Source organism: Panthera onca, chromosome D4, assembly GCF_046562875.1.
Source record: "Panthera onca isolate mPanOnc1 chromosome D4, mPanOnc1 haplotype 2, whole genome shotgun sequence".
NCBI classification, from domain to species: domain Eukaryota; kingdom Metazoa; phylum Chordata; class Mammalia; order Carnivora; family Felidae; genus Panthera; species Panthera onca.
In genome coordinates this window covers 79,174,688-79,192,109 of record NC_138351.1, presented here as the reverse complement: position 1 = coordinate 79,192,109, position 17,422 = coordinate 79,174,688, and the positions used below count along the sequence as shown (strand labels likewise).

Below are 17,422 nucleotides of genomic sequence, written 5' to 3'. Positions count from 1 at the left end.
AAAACATGTTTTTATCATAATTATATTCGAGATAAAACAACAGAAAAAAATCTGGAAGTTACATATTTGGAAATTTAAATAATACACTTCTGAACAACCAATGGATGAAAGAAATTACACAAAAAATTGAAATTATTTTGAATTCAAATATACATGAAAACAGAACATATCAAAAGACATATGGCTATTTAAAGCAAACTTTATTCCATGAGTATTGTTGAGTGTAACATAGCTGTGTAAGATATAGGTACAGATGTAGATATAGGTATAGATAGATATAGATAGGTATTGCAGGTCATATATCAAAAATCAGCACCTATAGAGAATTTTATACCTTTAAATTGTTTATTAATTTACAGGAAAAGTCTAAAAACACTTATCTAATCTTCTTCTTTAGGAAGTTAAAGGAAGAGAAGAAAAGTAAGCTTAAGGTAAGTAGAAATAAAGAAATAACAGAGTGGTAATCAAATGTTTAAAAACTGAACAAATACAGTAAATCACTGCAGCCAAAAGCTGGTTTGTTTTTGGAGTTTGTTTTGTTTTGTTTTGTTTTTGGAAGTCTACAAAACTGAAAAACTTCTAGCTTGACTGATCAAGAAGAAAGAGAGAATGCCCTAATTACCAATATCAGGAACAAAAGAAGGCATCATTTAGACATTACAAACATTGAAAAATAATAAGTGAATAATATGAACTACTTCAAGCCAATAAATTTGATGATATAAATAAAATGGTCAAATGTCTTGAAAGGCAAATCACATACAAAAAGAATTTCTCTCAGGCTGTGATGCAGTAGCTTGTGTATAAGACCAATCTCCCACAAAGAACAAACTAGGAAAAGAAGAAGAAGGAGGAGAAGAAAATTTTAAATAATTTTTAAAAAGACACAAGACAACTAACTACTGAGGGAAATGAGGCTGAAATTCCAAGAATCAGAGTGAAGAGAATCATGGAGAGGGTAGCTCACTTACAGCACGCACCCACATTATTCCTTAGGGCATTTGCTAATTATTGGAACATGGAGCCTGGTGCCCATCCCTGAGTGGTTAAGTATTCAACAGAACTGTTGGTGAACTCATAAATCTAAGAAGAAGAAAAAAATGCTTTTGTGACTGCCAATGCAGCCAATACCTAGGGAGCCAAAATTCTAACGAAAAGGATAGTTCACTGAAATGAGCATAATTGTTGGTTTCTCCTTGAGGCATTTGCTAAATTCTTCAATAGTAGAGGTCAGGGGAATAGTAAGCAAGGCATAAAACTTTTGAGTGTAGAACAGTTGTCTTTAAATCTCTCAGAGCTGACAAGATAAAAATTGGAGATGAGAAACCACAGAAGGGTGTGAAGCTGTGGGCAGGGGAACTTATTAAATACCCAAGGATCTCAGTTGGGAATCCATGGAGAGCTTGAATTAAGGAGTGTGCTTAACCAGAGGTAGATGATACTTTGTAAGAACTGAAACTCTGCTTCATATCAACCCTGTTTCTAGTCAGATTAAGGTGATCCACCATCAGTCTATTTTCCACCAAAGGACAGGGTAAACATCTCTGGAGGAAAATAACATGGTAGCATTCAATTAAAAGTTATCTGGTATGTTAAAAAAGGTGACCAAAGGAAAGCATAAAACAGAAAGATACTCTCTAGTGACTCAGTTTTCAAAGGCACCAGAAATACAATGAAAAAGAGCTACTTTTTAAAAAAAAAAAGTTTATTTATTTTGAGAGAAAGAAAGAGAATGAGTGAGTGTGGGGGGGGGGGAGGGGCAGAGAGAGGGAGAGAGAATCCCAAGTAAGTCCTGCATTGACAGCATGGAGCACCCCCATACAGGGCTCAAACTCATGAATAGTGAGATCATGACCTGAGCGAAAACCCAGAGTCAGATGCTTAACTGACTGACTGAACCACTCAGGTGCCTCCAAAAGAGCTACTTTTTGAGGAAGTCCCCTGAGTATACACAGATGTAAAAGCATAGTAAAATGGATATGTCAGGCTTGTGTATACTGAGAGAATTTACAGAAAACCTAAGTAAATAGAGACATATACCAGTTTCGTGGACAATAGGATTCAATACTCTTCCCATAGTGACCCATGAGTTCATTGCAACCCCAATCAGAATCCCAGTCATTTTGTTTTAGAAATTGACAAGCTAGCTCTAAAATGTATGTGGAAGTACAGGGGACCTAGAATAATTAAAATAATTTTTGAAAGTAAAGAGACAAGTGAACGTTTATGTAACAGACTTACTATATAGCTTGAAATAATCAAGGCAGTGCGATATTAGCAAAATAAAAGACTTATAGGCCAAGGAACAGGAGAAAGGGTTTAGAAACAGACCTCTGTTTTTATATATTTAATTGATTTTAGAGAAAGTTTCCAAGGTGATTCAACAGAGACAGAGTATTTTCAATAAATGCTAGTATAACAATAAAGGACGCTTCAACTCAGACAAATAAAAAATTAAAAAATTAAAAAATTAAAGATGTTTCATAATAGAAGATCTACATATAGCCAAAAGGAACATGAAAAGACCCTTGATAACATAAACATAAAGGAACATAATGCATGTGTTCCTTTAAAACCCAAAACTGAGTAAAACTAATGTGTGATGTGGAAGTCAGGACAGGGCTTACCTGTGGGGGGTAGTAACAAGTGGAAAAGGACACCATGGGGCCTCTGATGCGCTGATAAATTTCTTGGTCTGGGTGTGGGTTGCACATATCTGTTCACTTATGGTTCATGTACATATGTAGGCTATACCACAATAAAAAGTCTAAATAGATTCAAAGACTGGCTTTAAACGGTTAATAAAGTTATTTTAAAGTTTATCTCCAAGAGTAAGTCATGTGAGAATAGGCAGAAAAATGCTTTGAAAATGAGTAAAGAGAAAGTATTGCTCTGAATTTCAGTTTGTAGGTCTGGTGTCAGGACAACTCGAGTTTTAATCTCAGTTCTACTAGATAATAAATATGTTTCGGTTTCCTTAGCTGAAACATGTATATAATAATTGTACCTATTTCACAGAGCTGTTTGAAAGAATAAATCAGATATAGTTTGTAAAAGTATTAAGCATTGCATGCTGAAATATGTGAGTCATGATCAAGAAATAGTAGCTATGACAGTAATGGTGTTAATAATAATAATAACATAAAAATAATATTGATATGAACCAAAGTTAACTTAAAAATAGAATAGTGGTAGAGGAACAGGTTGATGTATTATTTTTAAATGTTCATAAACTGATCTGAGCATATATATGAATCAATATATAACAGTGGTAGCATTTCAAATCAATGGGGATTGGATGAATTGTAGCATAAATCATTTTCAAATTCAAAGGCAGACAGCAAAAAGAGATAAAAATTTTTGTGAGGCATACATGACAGACAAAGGATGATATATAAAACCAATGAAAAAAAGAGATAAACATTGCAGTTGAAAGTGAATCAGAGGACCCAATTAAGAAAATCACAAAAGAAACATATATATATATGAGTTGAGTATGCAAAGAAAGTATATTATACCTCACAGAGGGATTATATTAAGACAAGTCATACTTTTTGCTTATTCAATTGCTATTAAATATCATATATTTATATTACCTTTGTGAGGAAATGGACATATATTGCTTTTGGGAGTACCAGTTAATAGCATGTTTTTGAAAGACAATTTAAAAATGTGTATCAAAAGGCTTAAACTTGTATATCCTCGTTGATCGAGAAATTACTCCTGCTGAATTTATCAAACAGAAATAATCATGATCACACTCAAAGATTTGGCTATAAAGAGAGAAATTGCCTTGTTTGTAATAAAAACTTTTAGACATAACTGTAGTTCCAGTAATAGAAAATTATTTTATTCATCCAAGGAAATACTTTTCAGCATTGACAGTGATGTCAGGAAATAACTTTAAAGACAGAAGGTGATTTTTACAACATCCCCTTTGATTTCAAAAAGCCGGTGATAAAACAATATGGATAGTATGACCATATTTTTGCAAAATAAACACTTACATATGTTTGGAGAGAAGACTAGAGGTAGAGTCCACCAAAATGTTAACAAGAGTTGCATCAGAGTGACCAAATTATGCATGATTTTAATTATTCCATTCTGTATCTATATTTTCTTAAGATTTTTAGAAGGTGCGTATATTACTTTACAATAAAAAGGAAAGCAATAATATTTCAATGCAATCTGTGTAAAGATAACAGCACCCATAAAATACTTATTCTGGTATTAAAATGAAGGGTGTTACAAATGCTCTTTGTAGGGATGAAGTTGATGTTTGAGTTTTGCAGTTAAAAAAAAAAAACAGACAATAGGTATTCAAAAATTGTGGAGACTCTTCAAGCAGGCAAGAGAGACAGTATGGAAAAAGGACAAGGGGATTTAAGCCCTTTTGCAGAGAATGGACAAACATTGAAAGTCAAGTTACTATATCTCTACTTTTTCGTTGGTCTGGGTTAGAGGCAAACTTGGAGACATAAGCAAAAGCCAGGTCAAGCTAGGTCAGTCCATCGTGTCATGCAAGGAGACTGAATCTTCCAACAGATGGAAAACCACTGAATTAGCAGAGAGCACGATCAGATCTGGGTTTCAGAATTATCCCTCTGGCAACATTTTCGGGGATGAATGGCATTGCTTAAGAGCAAATGGAGATCGGATACTTCAGATGCCTTTGCGATGGTCCATGCACTGGTGACAGCTTGCAAAAAGGCAGTTGTTAAGGTTGGCCAGAGAGGGTTGAGTGTGAGAGAAATTTAGGGTGTAGAAGTAACAAGCCTTGGTGACTCTGAAGGTGCAGAAATGAAAGTGAGGAAAACATCGAGGAAGCCCCAGTATGTTATTTTGAACACATGACGTACAGATGAAGTAATGTTTTCCTTGTTGTACCTAGAGGCTTTCTACTTACCAGACATCTATGGAGTACACACACTCGCACGATTCATTAAAAACATTGATACAACTTAAAAGTTAACCAAACCAGATCAAAACAAGCGATAGAAAAGCTATTGGTAAATAAGAGAGAAAGCAACAAGAAGAGCTGAGAAACCCAAAATTAACAAAGAAAATAGAAAAGAGGTCAAGCTTGTTTAGGTACCTAGTAAGACCTTTTGGCCAAGAGAAAAATATTAGGGACTCTAAGATTCAGCTCATTAAGAAACAGCAGTGTTTAGGGGCACCTGGGTGGCTCAGTGGTTAAGTGTCTGACTTCTGATTTTGGCTCAGGTCATGATCTCACAATTTGTGGGATGGAGCCTGACACCAGGCTCTGTGCCGACAGTGCAGAGCCTGCTTAGGATTCTCTCTCTCTCTCTTTCTCTCTCTCTCTCTCTCTCTCTCTCCCTCCCTCTCTGCCCACTCCCCTGCTTGCCCTCTCTCTCTCAAAAATAAATAAACTTGAAAAAAAAAAAGAACAGTGTTTATTTTGTACTACAGATTCTGGTCTTCATGCGGAACCACACTGTTTTCCTAAAAGAGCAAAAAAAAAAAAAAAAAAAGAATTAAAAGTACTACTTTTCCATATTGGAGAAGGCAACTTGATTTCTTCCATTCTTTGTTTCATTTGCATTTAAAGTTCTTTTCACGATTGTTGCTGCTTGCTAAAAGCAAAACTATGGCATTATATAAGCTTTCACTGTAATCGTGACTTTTTTCTGGTGTGCTGGTGTGGGCAGGAAGGTACCTTGGGCGGAGCAGAATGTACCATTTTGCTAGTCATGACAGCTTTTCTTGGTGCCTTTAGCACCCACTCTTATCACAGCTCCTGATGCAACATATAGGAAGTAGTGGCTTTTATTTCTTTCTCCCCCATTCGATGAGGCAGGGGCTTTGTTAGGTAGGTAGATAGAGAAATGGAGAGAGGGAGGGAGAGAGAGATGAGTAGATAGGTGTATGAATTCATTCATTCGATAAATGTTCACTGAGTGCCCACTATGTGCCATGGAATCATGGTCCAGTTCCTAACACGATGAAACACACACGTCCCAGTCTCCAACACCAGCGCCTAACACTGGCCAGGACAATTAGCAGGAGCCCCAAAATACACAATCACCTAGATGTGATCTGTATTTCGGCCTCGATCATTTGTCTTCTGTGGGACTCTGCACATGTTGCTTTATCTCGGAGCCTTCCGTTTTCGTGTGCAAAAGTTGGACGAGCTGAGGGCAGATAAAGGGAGTGGGGTGGGATCGATGCAGAGTTCTCTCTAAAGTGAATGACTGTGGGAGGCAGCTTGTCCTGTATCTCCAGTCTGATTGTCGCACAGCCTGAGGAGTTGTCAAGTATGTGGATCTGATAATGACAGTGAGGAAGGACTTGGAGGTGGACGTGTTTCTTATTCATGGGGGAAGCCAAACGCCTGGTGATTAAGAGCACAGACTGTGGAGCCATCTGACTCAAAATTCTGATGCTAAAAGTTCTTGTCCCGTTTGTCATCCAACTTTGGTCAAATTCCTTAGTTTCTTTCCTCCTTTCTGCAGTGGAGGTCACAATACCTACCATTTATTGAGTATGTACTAAATTCCGGGCCCTGTGATGCAAACTCATCCAATCTTCAAACTGTCTCTGTGGAAGAGACAATGCCTTGATCTCCACTTTACGTAAGAAAACTGAGACACAGAGAGGCCAAGTAACTGGCCCAAAGTTGCACAGTTAATAAATGGTAAGCAGGCAGATGCCAGGACTGAGCCCCTAAACATTGCTCTGCCTCTCTCTGTAAGTAAGATGATGCGGTAACACAACGCTAAGGTATAAATATGAAAAGGTGCTGTGGGAATTGTTTAGGCTAAGAAGCAGTAGTCGTGAGTTGCTGGCCCAAGAAAAACATCATTATTATGATGATAACTACCATTCCCGAGTATGCATGATAGAGTAGGCAGTAACCAGGGTGCTTTATAGACTTCATTCCATTAAATCTTCACACCTGCCCTGCCAGGAGGTTATTACTCTTCTTACTTTATGGGGGAGGAAAGTGAGAAGTTAAATAACCTGTCGAATGTCCCACTGGTTAGTAAGGGGCAGGGCCAGAATTCAGACCTGCCTGACGGAGAACCGGGCACCTACCTCGACGCCCCAGTGTCCGTCCACAGGTGAAGGACCAGAGGCAGGAAAGGAAAGGCACGCGAGGCTCTTACTCCAAGGTTGCGCAGTGCAGAGATGGCAGACAATAAAGCTGAAGCATAAGCTAGGGCGGATGCAACATGTACACTGAGATTTCACCTTGAAGACAATGGTGAACCATTCATACGTAAGCCAGAGTATGACCAGAAATCATCTCACGAACACGACTCACAAACCTCCATCTTTGTTGCTGCCGGCATTTGAACCCCTCCAACCTCCAAATGCATTCCTTAAACACTGGCAAAAAGTGTTCCCTGAGTATGCAGGCTATAGTACTTCTGTCTTCCCCTGGATTTTCACAGGATTTACTGACAGAGCCTCTCACTGAATATCGAGCGGTATTTATGTTTTACTGCCTATTACTTGTCCTTTCATCTCGGTTGCAATTTCCTAGAAAACTGGCGTTGTGTCTAAGGTTTCCGTGTGGTAAGTGCCTATCTTCGTGACCGCACGTAGTAGTACTTTAAAAATGCTAACTATTGGGGCGCCTGGGTGGCTCAGTCGGTTAAGCGGCCGACTTTGGCTCAGGTCATGATCTCACGGTTCGTGAGTTGGAGCCCCGCGTCGGGATCTGTGATGACAGCTCAGAGCCTGGAGCCTGTTTCAGATTCTGTGTCTCCCTCTCTCTGACCCTCCCCCATTCATGCTCTGTCTCTCTCTGTCTCAAAAATAAATAAAAACGTTAAAAAAAATTTTTAAAAAATGCTAACTATTGGTGATAGAATGGATGTGGCATCATTTTAAAAAGACTGCCTCCTCTCCAAAGGAGTAAGCTACAAGAGAAAGTTTCTCTTAGTCAGGAGTCAGAGAAGATCTGAACACATCTCAAGGTGATCGAGGGTGACCAGACTGGGAGATATTCCCCTCTACCTTGAACCCCGATTTTCTCATCTATCCAAAAGAACCAACACTTCCTCTGAGGACTGTATGTTTAAAAGGAAGGGAAAACACCAGGGACCATGCTGAGCATGTAGTAGGGCTGTACTAATGGCTTGAAGGTGGAAGCCATGATGTAGTTTTGGAATCAGAACATCTTACGTTTAAATCCATGTTCCATCTGGATGCAGGCCACTTGTTATAGGCTGAACTGCGTTCCCTCAAAATTCATATGTTGAACTCCCGCCCCTCATACCTCAGACTGTGACTGTATTTGGAGATGTGGCCTTTAAAGAGGTGATTAAGGTAAAATGAATTCATACGGGTAGGCCTTAATTCAATATGACTGGTGTCATTACGGAGGAGATTAGAACACAGATGCACATAGAGGGATGATGATGTGAAGCCGCAGGGGGAGGACCGCCATGTGCAACTCAAGAACAGAGCCGTAGAAGAAACCAACCCAGGGGTGCCTGGGTGGCTCACATGGTTGAGTGTCCGACTCTTGATTTTGGCTCAGGTCATAATCTCATGGTTCATGGGATCGAGCCCCCAGGGCAAGCTCAGCAATGATGCCATGGATCCTTCCTAGGGTTCTTTCTCTTCCTCTCTCTCTCTGCCCCTCACTGGCTCTCTCTCTCTTTCTATAGATAGATGATAGATAGATAGATAGATAGATAGATAGATAGATAGATAGATAGATATAGATAGATAAAAACTAACCCTGCCAACCCGTCTCCAACTTCCAGCTTCCAGGAAGAAAGACTAAGAAAACAGATTTCTATTATTTAAAGCACCCAGTGTATGGAACTTCGTTATGACAGCCCTAGATGACTGATACACTATTTAACTTCTTTGAGGCTCAGTTTACTGCTGTATAAAAACGGATATCCATCCCGATCTTCAGAGAAGTGTTGCAAGGCTTAGACATGACTTATGAAAGGCAGGTATGGGCACTCTATGAATGATGTCTGGAAGTTGTAGTGATGACCATAATAGTAGAAAGAGGGTTGGTGATAGGAAAAATATTGTTGACTCTAGCCCACAGGGCTATTGAGGGGATCAACTGAGGGGATGATAATTTTGATGTGGAATATAAACTTCATCCTCCGGAATCAACGTGCCTGAATGTGAACCTTGGCTTCACCACTGACAATGTACGTGATCTTGACTATTCTAAATCTCCCCAGGTTTCAATTCCCAACCCATTAAACATAACACATAGCCCACTGCATTGAGTTGTTAAGAAGAATGGTTAACACCATGGGATACTTATTACTATGTGTCAGGACCTGTCTTAAGCCCTGTATTAACTTATTTAATATGCACAAACGGTTGGGGATTTGGTAATTTGGTTATCCCTATTTTTATAAAGTAAAGAATCTATGGCATAGAGTGAGAAAGTCTTCAAGTCACAGAGTTAGCGAAAGGTGTAGCTGGCATTCAAACTTGCACAGAAAAACAGAAATGAAAGAGTAGAATGGTAGCTCATTAAACATTATCTGTTTGAACTTACTGTTCCTTCCTAGGCTTTGTTGCCGGTTTCCTCTTCAACTGGAAGGAAGCGTGGGTCACGCTCCTACCAGGACTGGAATCTTAATCAGAGAGTGTTTGGAGACCTGTCCACTTCTGAAACAATATACTGGCATTAACGCCTTTGAGGGCTTTCCTTCAATTCCCGGCTCCCCTGGGGTAGATGTTAGTGCTCTCTGACTCCTGAGCACGTGGTTCTGGCCCCTTTTGGGAGAGTGGGGCCATGTGACTAGGTCATCCAATGTAGGATGGACAAAAGTTATGTGTGTCGCTATTAGAGCATTTAACTGCTAGTGTGAGACCCTTCTGAACTCAGTTTCCCCTTGACACAATGACCAGCCGTGGTTGTGAGGCTGCCTGTTCTGTCACCTGGATTCTTGAAAGACAGCAATGGCCACAACATACTTCTGACACACAATAGACATGCGGCTTAAATGGGAAATAAGTTCTTGTTGATTTAAGCCACTGAGATTTCAGAGTAGATTGTTACTACAGTGAAACACTCCACCTTAACTGATGCATCCATCCAATTTGCTCATTTTAATGTCCCGCCTCTTCCTCCTGGGAATCTTCTCTGCTTAGTCACAACGCCCCAGGTCTTCTATCTCCTCCTCTGTTACTGCCTCTTTCTTTCTACTTTTCGTTCTGTCTTTCGGTCCTGTGCAATTCCTTTCTACAGTCTTCCTTCAGTGGGGGTGTCTCCCTGGGGAAACATGAGTATACTTGAATTTAGGGACAGAATCATTCTGTCTGCCCTCCTCCTGTTTCAAACTAGGCTCAGAATGTGGAACCCATCCTAGGTTCTGCTCATGAAATGCAGCCACTAGAGCCTGATTTCTGAGGACTTAGACACACTCTGGGTAACTGCAGCCAAATCAAGCACTGCAGAACTTATCTTTCCAATGATAAGGCTGTGTCCAGCCATGACCACATGGAGTATGTCCACTTAACAAGGACAAGAGAAGCTGATTTGTCCCTAAAGGGCTTTGAAATTCACTCCACTAGCATGAAATGGGTCAATAAAAACAAGAAATGAAATTGAGGTCAGAGACTTTCTCTGGAGAGACAGTAAATAGCATCTGAGGCCTCCTCCACACCCCTGTCCCCACGGTGCTGCTGCAGATTCATCGGCAAGGTGCCGATTAATAGCCAGAGGAAATGTCACTGCTGCGTGGTGTCCTGGGAACCACGGTCCTCTTTTCCCAGGAGGAAAGAGGGAGCTGTGAGGAAATTCTGCAAGCCAGGCTGCAGCCATAACAGGCAAGATTGCTTCAATTGCTAGTTCTATATTTGTAGCTAAAATCCCAGGGCTATGTTCATTGATTATGATTGGGGATTTGGCTAGGGTGTAAGCATTTTAAGGGCAGGGATTAGATCTCATTGAAGATTATCTTCAGTACCTTGCACGGTCCATGCCATAGAATAAATGCTTATGATTTTTGATAAATGATTCAGTGGAAATATGGATGTCTTAGTCTATTTGGACTGCTGTAACTAAAACACTGGGTGGTTTATAAATTAGTTAATTTATTTATTTATTCATCACAATGCTGGAGGCTGGAAAATCCAAGGTTATGGCCTTCACAGATTTGGTGTCTGGTGACAACCCGCTCCCTAGATGGCTGTTATTTCTAATGTCACTTCACATGGCAGGAAGACAAGGGAACTCTGTCAGTCCTATTTTATAAGAGCATGGGTCTCACTCATGAGGGCTCTGTCTTCCTGTCTTAATCACCTCCCGAAGGCCCCCACCTCCTACTACCATCGCCTTGAGGGTTCGTATTTTAACATATGAATTTTGGGGGGATGCAAATGGTTAAAAAACATAAGTTGCTCGTTGGCTGTGTCCTCTATTAAATTATATCTATTCTGTCATGTGCACACGTGTATCCCCCACATTTGCCACAGCGTCCTGCTCAGAGCACCCCAATAAATGTTTGTGCAATTAATGGTCTAGCCATCTTTTACATTAGGAGAGGCAAATGTTGCCTGGGTGAGAAAAGTCCACTCATACAATTAATTAAACACTTACCGAGTGTTGGTTGTGTGACTGTCCCTGCTAGCGACAGGGTCGAGGACACCAATGAGGCAAGACTCTGCTCTCCTCACTTTAGTGAAGAAAATAGGTCTTCCTATTAAGGATCTGCAGGACAGTAAGTAAAGAAATCATGGGGGCAAATGAAAAAGAGAAAAAATCTTCCCCAAAGACTGAAGGAGAGCAAGATATGGCCTCTGAGAGTGATGACCCTTGATGGGAGGGCTCGGGAGATGACAGGAGTTTGTTATATGGATCTGTCATAGGAAGGGTATTCCAGACAGAGTTTCTATCCATTTTAACACCTGGCCTTTCTGATAACCCTGGACATCTAACCAGCACAGGGACTGTGGGCCATCCTGAAAACCTTCCTCCAAACTTGGGCTTCCTGAATCTTAACAAGATACACTCTTCAATATGGTTTGTTCCGTCTTTCAAAGCTCTATCAAGCCTCATCCCCTCTGGGAAACCTTCAGACTAATCTAGCAAAGATTTCTACTCTGTGGGCTCAGAATCTATCAGCTCTGTCTCAAGCAAGCTGTGTGATCTCAGGGAAGTCACCTTCATTTTTTTTCATCTGCTAAATTAGGGTTTCAAGAATACCCTTCCCTCGAAATCACAGGATAATTAATGACACAGCACCTGGTAGTTCATCAACCTTTCAGTTCCTTGTTTTTTGTTTTTCTCATCTATGAAATGTTATGATAATAAAATGAGCCAACAAAGGTAGAACACTTAGAACAGTGAGCAGCACACAGCAAGCATATATGAGTGTTAACTATTATAATTCCTACTACATGACATGTCCATTCCTTAATAGATACTGCTTGGTATTAATTATAATAATAGTACATGAGAGCCCTCTTTATTACTCTGAACCTTCTTCCCACACTGATCTTGATCATTAAAGAATTGGTGGCCTGAGATCAGAGTTCCTGTTTGGAAATTCTAACTCCTGGCCCACGGTCCTTCGGTCATGGCACCAGCCAGCATGCTCCTTAGTTAAGAATCAAGGCTGGTGAACCATCCAACTTCAGGCACTCAGCTCCTCTGAGCCTCCTGCCCTCCTCCTGGCTAGAGAACACCGTGGGCTCTGCCTTTTCCCCAGCAATGCTGGCAACATAGGTTCTTATGCTGCTAAAAATATGCAGCTCAAGATTCAAGGTGAACCAGATGGACTGATTTTCAACTTGAACAAAAGATGGGACAGAAAGAATGTAGTATTTAGTGGCTTCTGCTTGGGGTTGAGCGGGCTGGGAGAGGTAAGGTTTTATCTTAACTACTAAAGGATATTTTTTAATCCAATAGACTTTCTAACTGGTTTGGTCAACAGTTATTAATGTAGATTCACTAGCAATGCCTTTTTAATGGAAGAGGGTGAGAAGCTTCTCAATTTGAGACACAGTCCCTCTGGCATTAAGGACTTACCCGTCTTCCAACTTGACTTTTATCTCTGGGCTTCCTCCCTGGTGATTCCTGGTCCTTGATGGTTACAGAAACTAAGATTCAAAAACACTTAGTACCTTGTCTTCTAGGGGATTCTGTGAATCATGACTTCTGAACTAAAACTACATATGTAATATTTCTCCAGCAATAATGATGGGAGGTGTAGGTGCAGGGTTTGCTCTGTATGGTTTACAGTGGACCTACAGCATATTTTGGTAATTAGGAATACAGAGACTGAAGAAATGAAAATATTGCAAGAAATGTTGCAGCGCTTGGTATATTTAGTGAATAAAAAAGTAAAGAAAGTCTGAAGCCATGCACCATGGAAATAATCTTGATAATTTTCTAATGTTGACAATCGGTATCTATTGAATATTTTGGCTAGATCATAGGCTAGATACTTTCCAATACAACACTCCCTATAATCCTCATCAGCAGCGTGGTGACAAAGGAAGCAGTATGAGGCTCAGAAGAACCAGTAAGTTTGCCTAAGACCACACAACCAGGCAATGAAGAAGGAAGGATCAGACCAAGTCTCCAACATCAATGTCCCGGATACTACAGCCAAGTCTGTCTTTAAGTCCAGGGACAACCAGAGTTTGAATTCTGAGTATGGCAGAGTGGGGTTTGTCCAGGTGGAGTCCCCAGTCTGCAGCATCGGTGTCATACGGGAACTTGCTAGAAATGCAAGTGCTCTGGCCCACCCAGACACACTGAATCAACAACCCTGGGGGTGGAACCAAGCCATCTGGACTTTTCAACAAGTCCTTTGCATGATTCTAACGACCACTGTTGTGTCAGTAACGTTGGCGAGAGCCTCAGAAAGGCAAAGTCAATTGCCTACAATCCTAGAACAGCACTAGGTTTTGAAATGAGGTTTGTCTTCCCTTAAACTTGTAATGTTGCATGAGGTGTTTTCTAGTGTAGAATAAGTTCTTTAGTGTCTGAGCTTCAGTTTTCTTAGCTGCCAATTAAAACAGTGGCCAAAGATGAAGATTCTGGAAATCAATAGCATATCTCCTATTTACTAGTCATGTGGCACAGGCAATTTGTTAATCTCTTTGTGATCTGGTTCCTCACCTGCTAAATGCCTCTTCAGGCTGTCGTGGCAATCAGTGAGAAACTGCCTGATCGGTACCTTTGCACAGTGCCTGGCACAGAAAAGAAGCTCAGTGACATGTGAGTCTGTTCGTGGACCTTAATAGCTCATCTTCTTTCTCTCTAAATAAAATGGACAATATCCTTACCCAGTGCCTGGAGCATAGTAGGTGCACAGTAAATGCTCAGTCCTTAAGGTTCTTTCTAATGGAGGCTTCTTTTATTCTCCTTGACAAGGTAAGTATCTCCCCAAGTGGTGTTTCACCTCCTGGATCTTCTCCCTGCAGCCAACTCCCGTAATGTCAAGCAGTGAAAGTGGATCCCCAGGAAATAAATTCCAAAGCTATTGTAATGGAAAGAGTCAGCTTCAGTCAACTTTACCATTAAACTCTTAATAAGAGAGTCTGCCCTATAAGGGAGTCGCCTTGCAGCACTTTCTCCTAAGAACTCTGGTTATTAACTATAACTCCCTGGAGATGTACTGCCCCGCCCCCCGCCCCTTTCAGAGCAGCCTCTGTTTTTCTCTAAGGAAGCCCTGGAGAGTCTCTGCATCCCACTTGGTAAAATAGTGATTTAATAAGATGCTTAATTATATTTGAACCAACAACGATATTTTATGGAATACTGTAATTGCATTTTCCATTTTGCTAGAAAATCGAACGCTGAGAAGCCTGTGAACTTGTCACATCAGTGTGCAGCCTGGACAACTGACAGACCCAACACCAAATGCTGTGGTTCCTTTTGCAATCGTCTGTAATTCTCCAACTCTGAGCAACAGGTTTAGAGGTCTCTCTGAACCCAGCTCCAGAGGAAACACTCAATACACAAGTATAACTTAATTGGCAATGTAGATGCGGACATTGAGGAAGGCTGGGTAGCCAGGAATTGTATACAAAGAGCCTACAGCTACTAATGTATAATCTTGTAACAAAACTGCACCATCACCTCTGGTAAGTCTTAATTTACTCATGTCTGAAATAAGAATAATAATAATGCCCATGCTGCTGGTAACGGAGAGGTTTAAAAGATACCACTGTAGCTAATGGCTGGACCTAGTAGGTATGCAATAAAACAAGAGTCTTCCCTTTGGTCCAAGGAGACAGCCTAGAAAAACTGACTTCAGTGTTTAAAAACAAACAGGAAAACAAAGAAAAGTGGGACAACAATGCCCCCAGACTTTGCTTAGAGGAAGGCTCAGAATAATTAAAGCAAAGTCATGCTGGTGCTTTGCCCGTCTGTGCTTATCACTCAGCTCCTTGGCACAGTTCTGCATTGTCTTTACCTTTGTCCCCTACCGGCTGCAGATAGCGCTGGTGACAAATTGCTGTTTCCATGAATCACAGGGCTGTTAATCCCCACCGTGTCTCCTTAAAACACATCCCTGCATATCGCGTGATGCTGTGCTTTCTTTACAAATCTTTTAGTTGCCTAGTTACTGGGCTAATATTGATAATACCTGCTGCATTGCGTACCCAGCTCCTCTCTGTGGTATGCGGGGTCCCCAAAGCACCCTGTGGGCATGCTTCTGTCCCCAAACTGCTCCATGGGAGTTTTTCAAAAGATAGGCTTCAGCTTTCTCTGTTCTCAATACCTCATACACATCAAGACGTGGCCCATTAGGGGCGCCTGGTGGCTCGGTAGGTTAGACATTCAACCTTGGTTTCTGCTCAGGTCACGATCTCACCGTCCTTGAGTTCGAGCCCTGTATCGGGCTCCATGCTGATAGCATGGAGCCTGCTTGGTTTTCTCTCTCTCTCTCCCTCTCTCTGCTCCTCCCCTGCTTGGGCTCTCTCTGTCTCTCAAAATAAATAAATCAGTTAAAAAATTTTAAGACATGGCCCATTATAAGCACCAAGGCAGTTTGGATGACATGGATGTGTCCCAAATTTGGGACCAGAAGTTTATAATCTTAAGAGTCTTATAGAGTCTTTAATTTTTTAAACATTCTACGTTTCCATACTAAAAACAAACCTGCTCATTATTTAAAAGTTGCAAATCATTAGGGGCACTTGGGTGGCTCAGTCAGTTAAGTGTCTGACTTCAGCTCAGGTCACAATCTCGTGGTTCACCAGTTTGAGCCCCACGTCGGGCTCCGTGCTGACAGCTCGGAGCCTGGAGCCTGCTTCAGATTCTGTGTCTCCCTCTCTCGGCCCCTCCCCCACTCATGCTCTGTCTCCATCCCAAAAATAAATTAAAAAAATATTAAAAATTAAAAAAAATTAAGGTTAAGAAAAGAATAAAACATTAAATATCTATATAAATATAGATAGGCATCTTTTTATCTAGATATAAATATACATATATAAGTATAGATATAATATCACCTAAAGAAAATCTCTATGAATGCCATGACACATTTCCTCCCAATGTTTTTTTTCTATTCATAGTTATTTTTTTAAATTTTGGTGTTTATAAGATAGCACTTACGTGAACCTTTTAAACTATCCTCTCTATATGTATGCTTTCCTGATAGATTCTCTCTATAAACATAATTTAAGTGATTGCATACTATTCCTCTGAGTAGAGGCATCAGCTTCCTTGATGCTTCCTCTAATGTTGTCCCTTACAGTGTTTTTAATTTTAAATTTCTTCTTATCATAAGTAATTCTATGACGGGCTACATTATAGGGCCCATAAAGCTGCCATTCCAGCAGAAGGAGACAGATCATAAACAAGAAATGTAATAAATAAATGAAATAGTACATAAGGGATAAAGGGGAGAGAGGACAGCAGAGGGACAGTTGCTGCTTTAAATACAGTGGTCAGGGTAGGCCTCACTAAGACTGAAGACTGGCAGGAAATAAGGAGGTCAGACACCCCAAGATCTGGTAGAAGATCCTTTCCGGGGGAAAAAAAAAAAAGAAGCATGCAAAGGCTTTGAGGTAGAAGAATTAACAAGTGGAGACAAAGATAATTTAGTGTAATTGTGCAGGGTCTTGCAGTCTGTGGCAGAACAGCCCCAGGCTGCTGAGATTCCATCTCAAGTGCCAAAGTTTCCGAACCTGGAAGCATCAGATGACAGAGTGAGCAGGCAGTCTTAACACTGCCCCTAGTCTAACTAAGCCTTCGACAGGTTTCTTCCTGAACACGACCTGCCTTTTCGTAGAGCGTTTGCTTCAGAAAACTTCCAGTGTTAAATTCTTTCTCTGTCCCTTTGAGATGTAAATCTTCTCCCAGACTGTTGCAAGTTTTATAACCCAGAAATGTCTTTCTCAAGGGCCTGGGAGCCATCTTTAAAATATACCCATCTGAGGAGACAGTGCCCCTACTTCCTAGTCTCATCTCCATCACTGGTTGTGCCAACGTCATCATCTCTCA

At 40.7% G+C, this 17,422-nt stretch overlaps 1 long non-coding RNA gene across 1 annotated transcript in view; it reads left to right on the top strand.

The window, feature by feature from the left end:
• Window positions 1-15,048, top strand: part of LOC132663806 (uncharacterized) — a 43,732-nt gene extending 28,684 nt beyond the window's left edge. Inside the window, exons 3-4 of the long non-coding RNA XR_013551573.2 lie at window positions 398-431; window positions 14,756-15,048. This is a non-coding gene — a long non-coding RNA (uncharacterized LOC132663806). The remainder of the gene's footprint in view (window positions 1-397; window positions 432-14,755) is intronic.
• The last annotated feature ends 2,374 nt before the right edge of the window (window positions 15,049-17,422 follow it).